The sequence below is a fragment of the Gymnoscopelus braueri genome (assembly GCF_963280865.1).
Source record: "Gymnoscopelus braueri genome assembly, chromosome: 10".
In the NCBI taxonomy this organism is placed as follows: domain Eukaryota; kingdom Metazoa; phylum Chordata; class Actinopteri; order Myctophiformes; family Myctophidae; genus Gymnoscopelus; species Gymnoscopelus braueri.
In genome coordinates this window covers 37,142,406-37,151,927 of record NC_137611.1, presented here as the reverse complement: position 1 = coordinate 37,151,927, position 9,522 = coordinate 37,142,406, and the positions used below count along the sequence as shown (strand labels likewise).

The 9,522-nt window shown below is 41.6% G+C and overlaps 1 protein-coding gene across 1 annotated transcript in view; it reads right to left on the bottom strand.

Annotated features, from left to right (window-relative positions):
- Positions 1 to 9,522, bottom strand: part of sppl2 (signal peptide peptidase-like 2) — a 237,084-nt gene that overhangs the window by 87,265 nt on the left and 140,297 nt on the right. The window lies entirely within an intron of this gene.

Below are 9,522 nucleotides of genomic sequence, written 5' to 3'. Positions count from 1 at the left end.
AGGCAGTAGTAATGTTTGGTTGAAATCCCCAACAAGTTCTTTACTATACAGTACTCTAAAACCTGTCCCTTTCACGCATGAATTGTGATAACCTGAGTCAAAAAATGTTACTAAGTGTTTGTGTCTTTAGACATAAATATAACGACACATTTTTCAAGGAGTTATTGGCCTGTCCACTCAGGAGGACAGCATGCGTTTGTGTTTTTAACTGAAAAAAATAAGAATAAAAGAAAACCAATGAATAAAATGATAAAAAATCAAATGGTATCAAATATATTTGTAATACTGTAAAATTAATGTTCATGCAACCCAGGTTTCAAATACTGTGTCACACTGTGTCACTGCTGAGTAAAGGGTTTCCGAGGCTACTGCTGGGAGAGAGACAGAGAGACACAGACACACACACACGTCTCACCAATCAATCAAGTCACATGACACAGATCAGTCACACCAGTGATAAGCCACACCTTATTAAAAAAAAGTCAGTCTGCAGTAGTGAGTGCGGTGCAGTGGTGCACACCACTCTGGAGCTGTTGCAGGTCTGTACCATATTCCACCATACTCTATTTCCATTTCCAAACTTTATATATTGATCAAATGACTAAAAACAGTTATATTGTGGCTTTTAGATTTCTACCCATACAGACTTGCTGGCTGAATCCTTAGCCTCCAGGGAGCGCTGCAAGCAACTCACCAACCTGCTCCTGGCTTTGCTGCGAGGCGTTGGCCTTCAGCTCGGATCGATGCCCCTGCAACTCATCAATCCTCGTCTCCAACTGCTTAATTTCACTCTCTTTTCCGTTTGTTAAGGGGTCTATTTATTAACTTTCTCTTGACTCCTCAGCTCAACAAACACAAAACGCATAAATAATAGTGCTTACTGTCTAGTGAAAACCAAAACTGTGTGATGGGTGATGGCTGATTGAAGTTAGAATAAAATCGAGTTTGAATCCAACTCCCATCATGTCTGTCTTGTCTTAATCCGCCCCAGGTCTCCTATCTCTTTTCCGATAAAAAAAAAGAGACAGAAATTACCGTTGGCCATGGCCGTTGCAAAGCAGAGGAGCCGAGCAAACAAGCAGGTTCCTGCCTGAGGCTCATAAGGGGTTAATAACTAATATGTAAATAGAGGTCAGGCCATTACAAGTAATCAGTCAAATCCTAAAATCCATCATAAAACAGAGGCAAACAATATAGGGAGGTTAAAATAGGAGTAATATGTTCTTTTCTCCTGGTTATTCCACATGCCTGTTGAGAGCGAGGTTGTTGGTGCCTCCAGGTCCATACATACCTGCTACTTTTTTATGCTATATGTATCAAAATTAGATTATTCTTTTGACCTGTTTCTTTCCTATGTTTCCCCTGAGCCCTCTCTCTGTCGCCCCTTTTTTCCTGAACCTTTTAAACTGTCTACTGATGGAGCTTGTACAAAAAAGAATATGGCCCCCTTCTTTACCACTGTAAACCTGTGATGTGACTATAGAAAGCGCTTCTGATTAGGGCTGTAGTACTCAAGACTGAGCACTAATGTGGCCCTGTTGTCCTGAGACTGAATCATGCCAGAAATGTCCTCCTGTGTGCTACCTTGATGTTGGCTTTCTTAACCACCATTTTAAACTGTAGGGGAGACAGGGGCCAATTGTAACAATCTTTGGTTTTTCTGCCCACCCAAAACATTTTTATGGGGCCAGAGCTCAGGCACTGAGCTGGGCTCCGTTTTGATGTTGGCATTATTTTTCTAAAGTGCTGTCGCTTTTTACGAAACTCGGCCATATGGTAGTGTGTCATGAAAAACGGTCAAGAAATGAATCTCACAGTCATTCGTTAAAGGGTGGCGCTATAGCACTCAATTGAAAGTGCCAACTTTGAACCGGTACAACTCAAGCCCTGTTTGACCTACAGCCATGAAACTTCGATACACACATGCATTGCGTCTACTCATGTCTAACAACTTTCACACTCTGACTTTTGACCTCTGACCTTTAGATCTCCCACCATTTTGAATTATATGAAAAGCAGTTAAAATCTATCTCCTCCTGGGATTTTTGAGCAATCTGCACGAAACTGTCTACACGTGAACTTTGGACCTATGCCGACAAAAAGTTAGCGGCGGATTTTCCATAAGTGAAAAAATTAAGCTATTAAGAGCCAAAAGATATTACAGTTTTATGAAAATTATTCGTCTGCCCCTAACACATACATGCAGACTCACATTTGTTTGAAACTTTGCAGTAATGTAGAGGGTCATTGCAAATATCTTACTCCAATTGGCCTAAGGGGGGCGCTATAGCAATTTTTTGAAAATGCAAACTTTAAACAGGCGTGAGTCATGCCTCGTTTGGCCGAAAGTCGTGAAACTTGCTTACACTTGTGCCTTGACTCATGAGGAACGCATCTATCACTTTGACCAGTAAGCTCTGCCCTTAGATTGTCCGCAATTTTGAGCAGTTTGAAAAACACTTAAACCCAGGATTTTTCAGCTATTTGCTTGAAACTGTATCACATTTTCAACTCCTTTTTCACTAGAACAGGTCTGTGGGTCCAATGGCTTCTCGCTTAAGCGTGTGCCTTACCAACCTCAAGGTCGCCAGTTCAAACTTCGCTTGATGCAGACTTAATTAAAGTTGCATTGCACACAACATGATTGTGTCAATTAATGCATGTGCAATTGTCAAAGATAACCTGAAATGCTTATTTGAGCGTATGTTTTTTCAATGTATGACATACTTAATTCTGAAAATAGCCGATCTACAATCTCACAACCTTTCAGATAGCAACGTGTTTCTGAGCTTGTAGATCGGCTACTTTCACTAGTTTTGGTTCCGAGGAGACGTACAATTTCTCTATTGGTAGATGGTTAGGGAACCAGTGATCTAGAGTAGTTAGCAAAACAGAGGCTTGGTCCATCAGGGACGGAAAGACTTATATATATCAACAGACACTACCAGGGCTATCATATCTCTAGCTCAATGAGAAGAAAGGCAGCCTATGAGTCCGGAGGCCACTGGTTCGATCCCTGACTCCGACGATGTGTTGAGGTGATCATGATTTGGCATTCGTAGGCTTACGCGTAGTATTTCTTGAGGTTAGGGGTAGGCATAGTTTTACTGAGGTTAGGGTTAGTGAGGGTTTAAAATGCTCATTTGTTATTTGCATGGTCTTCTTTCTCTCGAGTTCAGTCTTCTATGTTTCTATGGCTTATTGTGCATATTACTTATCATTGCTTCTTTCTTTCTTCTCTCTGTAATCGCTGGCCCCGTATTATCGCTGCTTGCAGCTATATTTTTTTTTAAATAATTGTTTGTATTATTTTTTAAGTCACATTCAGCCATTTTTCTAAATGATTTGTCTGTCTGTCTGTCTGTCCTTTGCTGTTGACCCCAGGAAGTGCAGGAGTGAGTGTTTAGTCGTTCAGATGAGCGTCATCGGCCTTGCCAGCGGGCATGCGTATATCATGAGCTGCTCATTGACTTTTTACAAAGAAAGATATCAAAGAATTAACCACTGGACTGTGCCACAAAATAGAGCATCCATAGACCTTTAAACTCAACCAGACATCATTTTGATGGTGTCTGTTAGGTTGTTACAATTGCCCCCAACCGTACCACCCATTGACACAAACAACCCTAACCCTAAACAGCAAAGCTAACATTTGACAAAGAGCGGCGACAAAGAAACAGTACATTTTCAATTGAAGCTACTGTGCAAACGGACATAACTAAGCTTCTGTACAAACTGATGTCTGACACTTTGTCGCTGTGTGATGGGTGTGACGCACTGCAAATCATTTCAGCACTCCAATGGCAATGACACAATGAAGCATCAATCAATCATGTTTTTATTTCACAACTTCAGCAATTCCTGCTCCAACAATTCTTGCTGTTAACCAGTTCCCGGTCCTACCCTTTTCATTTACCCAGTGTGACTTGACATTTCAACTGGCCAAGCTTGGCGGCTTGTGGCTTTCGTCACCTGTGGTGTGAACGCAGCAAGTTACTTGGTGAATTTTCCATTTTCCACTTTTTGTAAACTCACGGGCATGCTTGATGCTTTGATGCTCTATAAGCATTTGGCTCCTCTGTTCTATTGACCTTATGATTCCCATTTGTCCAACATTAGTGGGAGGTTAAACTTGGCAAATCATTGTTACTGTAATGTGGCTGATGTGCTAAGACTGACAGTATAGTCTAGTCAGCCAGTTTCTCTACTACAATTCTCTCCACCTAAATGTACCCAATAATGTTCACATGCTTGCCTGAAGTGTTGCTATAGATAGAAATGGGTCTGTCTGCTTGCAAATGTCTTCAAGTGGAGCAGCAGGTCTTGTGTGGGTTTAAAGAGGGACAGAAGAGATAGCAGACCTTAATCCATGTCCATTGTTTCCTAACCAGCTCTGAGACGGGACTGGCTCCGCCATATGGATTTGGTTATGATAGACTCATCAGCACAATGGGGTCTCTTATTAAGCACTACTAGATAATCACTGACGCAATACCTCCTCCTAATGGTGCAGGATGCCCACCTCAGGGTGCTTTGTTCTTCAGGGAGAGGTTCTGTTTTCCGTTTACTCTTCCATGTGAAAAAGATGATATTTTTTTATTATTGCTGTCGATGCCCATTGCTGCACAACATATTAAGAAAATAATGCACAGTTTCCAGCTTTTCAGGAATATGGGCATACACAGCTGCACTGAGATGAGTTTGTTGGTTCCCTGGCAGGGAGAGGACGGGCCTGTTTTAACAGGTTCAACACAGCTTGGGGCTGTAGAGAAAGTGGGAGCTCAGATCACTTCCAAGGTGCTCTGAATGTGAAGTGAGGTCAAAGAGAGCCCCCCCCCCCCCGACAGAGAGAGAGACACACACACACACACGCACACGCACACGCACACGCACACACACACACACACACTATTGTTTTTTTGCCTGTACTTGTGTCAAGGATGATAAAGGCCATGTGACTCTCTAGAGACCGAAATGGAATGTAGTGTGATGCAAAGAGAGCAGATTTACTTTATCAGGCTCCAATTAGTTACACAAGGCTGGAAGAATCGTTGCATGCTCTGAAAATGGGCTTCCTCAACATGCTATTAGTGCATGAAGTGTCCATTAACCCATGAGAGCCATCCAATCAACCCCTGCCTCTTATTCCAAAACATTGTTGGCTACACTGGAAGTTATAGCAGGAAGGTATCTTTCATCAGGACGAGATACCTGGGGCCCACACGCTCTCTGGGAAGGGGAAGTCAGTCGAGTGGCGGAACGTCACACTCCGGCCCCGACAGACGGCACCCCCCTTTCCTGCCATGGTGGCACGGAGCACAGTGGCGCCTTGGAAGAGCCCCGGGATGAATCACAGGGCGAACCTTATTGTTCTCCCTGTCAAACAGGCTTGTGTGAAAAGAGCATTGTCACTAACCTCTGCCACGCTGCCTGCTTTCCCATGTTCTATATGTAAACCACCATGAACACACGGTTGACCATTAACCCGTGGGATGGGTGTGGGCCTGCGAGTACTACTGCCTGTTTTAGACACAAGCCCACCACCACCCCGCCACCACATGTCCCAGCAGTGTTAGTTGAGCAAACACCCCTTCCTCCACTGGACCTCAGATATCTCCGAAAGTCAATCACTTTATGGCACAGTGGAGTGACAAAACTAACCACAGTATACTGTATGTAATAAGGTAGTAAGCCAGGACTCTGCTGGAGCTTTATCAGCCTGAACCCTGACCCTGTTGTTTTACTTGTCATGCTCAAACTGGGTGCTATACCTACATACCTACATGTAGGAATAATGGTGATGGTCACATGGCTATGCGTGGGACTTTAGTACTGCCAAACACCCACTAGTTCTCAAAATGAGAACAACATGCACACAGTCAATGTTCATAAGGAAAGTAATGGTAACAAAAAGGAAAAAAGAAGGAGAAAAAACTAAACTAAAAGCAATGGACAAAATCACAAAAACAGCCATGCCACTTGACCACTTAAGCCCTGTTCAAAACTTCAAAAACAGCTAAAACTGGGTGGAAACCATTTTTTAATTTTTATTTAGGGTAGCCAATAATTTTTTAGACCCTTTTTCTCCCCAATTTAGTCGTTTAGGCAATGAATTCCTTCCCACACACATTTATGTGTTGTCACTGCTATTGTATCCTACTGACTCACCTGCCAGTGAGGAGCCTCCACCGGGAAGACGTAGAGCCTTCGTCCTACTCCTCCCGCCCGACACTCCCTGCTGACTCCCTGCCGCCCCAGCTCGCAGGAGTACATGCAGTCACCGGGTTCCCTCGATTGTGTTCGCAGTTCGCACAGACCCCAACAAAGCCGGACGCACCACGGTGGATTTGAACCCACAATCTCTGTGGTGGTGGGCAGGGACTTTACCACTGCGCCACTCGAGCGCGTGGGTGCATGGAAACAATTCTGAAACGAACAAAAGTAACAGCATCACAGAACCAACGCAAAGACTTTAGGGCGGTCCTTCATTATGGGATGGTATATCAGGACTGGTTTTCAAAGCAGTGGGCATACAGTAGATTTGTTAGTGCTGATCAGTGGTGTAAAGTAACTAAGTACATTTACTCAAGAACTCAAGTACAATTTTGAGGTATTTTTTACTTTACTGGAGTATTTCCAATTTTCAATACTTTTACTTCTATTCCACTACATCTCAGAGGCAAATATTGTGCTTTTACGTACTACAATTATTTGAAAACTTGAGTTACTTTGCAGATATAAATTATTATATTTATACATTAATAAATTATTATATTATAACACACTTATTATATTATTAACCACTTTAGCCCTATTTTATACACAGGCTATTTTCAAACATTTTTGTACTTTAACTTTTGGTACTTTGAGTATATTTTGATGCCAATACTTTTGTACTTTTACTCAAGTAACATTTTGAACCCAGGCCTTTTGCTTGTAAAAGAGCATGTTTATATTGTGGTATTGTACTTTTACTGAAGTAAAATATCTGAGTACTTCTTCCACCACTGGTGCTGATTTCTTCTACCATTCAAGCCTGTGTTGAATTTTGATTTCCCCAGGCGTATCAATACGCGTAGGTGGAGATATCTGATCGTCTAGCTATGGGAGACTAAGAGCCCCCTCACCCCTGACAGGTGATCATTCTCAAAGGCTTTTGAGGTTCACAGATACTGAAATCCATATCTTTTTCGTTTACTCCGTCGTTCCATGTACACACACGTACATTAGTACCCTGGACACTCTGGGTGAAAAGTGTTTGTGTTGTAATATGCCCGTGGCTTGGCCCACATCCCAGTATCTGTATTTATAACTACATACTCTTAAGCTGTGCAAGCATATAGATATGTTTCTGCAGATACTGCATGTGTAATCATATAGATAGATATTTCCGACACTTGTGCTCTGCCTCTATCAAGATACTGCACGCCCAATTCTACAGGATGTTACTGTTTAAGTAGGCTACAACTGTTATCTGCTTTCTTGGTAACTTCTGCATCAGTTAATATGATGTGTGAGAAGATAGCAGAAGGAGATTGAGGCTGTAACTGCCATACACTGGGACAAGTTTGTTGGCTGCTTGGGCATCAATTAGGGATGGGCAATCAAAAACTGATATTTAGAACCAATAACTGACTTAATCTTGCTCATGTAGGTTAATTGAATAATAAAGAAGCTTTATCATCTGTTTTATTTCAAACTATTCTAATCGTTTTTTTTTTTAATAATGGACTAAATCGATTGGTCTGATTAACCACTTAACCCTGTATTATACTTCATTGTACAATGGTGTACAAAAGCAGAAATATCCAATCTACAAGCTCACAATGCATCACACCACAACGTGTTGAGTTTGTAGATCTGATATTTTCACTTTTTAATTGTTCATTAATTGTAGGCTAATTGAGGCAAACCTTGGAAATAATAATGATTATGGGCACAAAGCACTGGTGAGATCACCGGATGTACAGAGGATTGACGCTGCAGGGCTTGTCCGAGGATGGCCTATAGCCTTTTAGAGAGAGATGATCTTCCGGTCCCTAATGTTTAATCAACTTCAGAAGAACATGTTGTGTGAACCTGCCTTGGTGTCATCTTGTTATCTGAGCTTGTGGCTACTTGTTTACAGATGAGTAATTCAGCTGAATGACCATTGCTTCCTTTAATAGAGGAGAGCTTTTAGGATCACATCACACATTTCTCTCACAACAGAAAGGGAGTGAGGCGGCTTCCAGCACATAGCAATAAAAAATGTTTCGTTGCTTCAAGTCTGGCTAATAACGCTAGATTTGATCAGTGTCAAGTCAGCTAGGACATAACTTAAAATGAGTGTAACAGGCGGGTGAGGCACTGTAATCTCAAACATCTCAGAGCGGTTAGAAGCAACCATCTGGCCACTGGAGAGCATTCCCAGAACATTACGTAGATAAGTGCCGACAACCTTCATCTGACACAGAGTGGAAATGGGATCAGCAATAATTTTCTTTTCCTTCTTTTTTTTGGCAATGTACATTTTATTGAAGGTTTAGTCACGTAATAAAACCAATAACAAACAGGGATTGGTTTTCTTAATCAGAGCACCATCAACTGAACACAGAGGACTACACAGACCCTTTCTTCAAAGATAAGCACAACATTCCATTGTAAGCACTGTATTACCAAGTTGACCACTTACAGTTAACCAGCTGGTGAAACATTTAATTATGTATTTATCCAGTTTATTCAGTAGAGAGTATGTCACTCTCTCATATATAAGCAGTTAAACATGCTCCATTGTTGTAACCCATTCTTTCTGATGGGGCGGGCATTCCTCCTCCAATGTCTCAGTAGTATCCATCTGGCTGTTGTAAGAGCTAAAATAATCCATGACTTTTCAAAGGAGGCGAAATTATAGTACTGGAGCTCAGTGGTTGAGCCCAAGATAAACCGTTTTTCAGCAATTTGGAACTTATGGTTTAAGACTTCGAACATAATCTTCGGATATTATTCCACCAGTCTTTGAGCGTATAATGTAATAAAGTATAAAGAATAATGTAATATAGTGCAGTGGCACCATACTGGTATTAAGTTTCATTTATATAGTTAGTGTTGTGTCCAATGTCTTTTGTGTATTATTTTAAATTGTATAAACCTATTACCCATTTCCTTAACATTGTATTAATGTTATTCAAACATGACTTCCAATCATCAGGAGATATGTCCTCTACCAGGTCTCCTGCCCAATGTTTCTTAACCTTGGTGTCACATAATTATCCCCGTAGTAAATGATAAATCTTGCAAGCAATGCCTTTAAATGATGCTGAGCTTGTTTGTACGAGCCTAAATGATGTGAGTTGAAGATGATCAGGGAGTAAAGTGGATGCCCCCTCCCCCCATTTCCGATTCGTCTTTGCAGTCACCTAAATTTGTCCTACAGTAAATGTAATTGATTCTTGCCCATGAGCACCACGGCTGTTGGATTATTATAATAACAATTTGGCCAGATCAATAAAAGGGGCACGAAGCCCATCACCTAAAGCACTG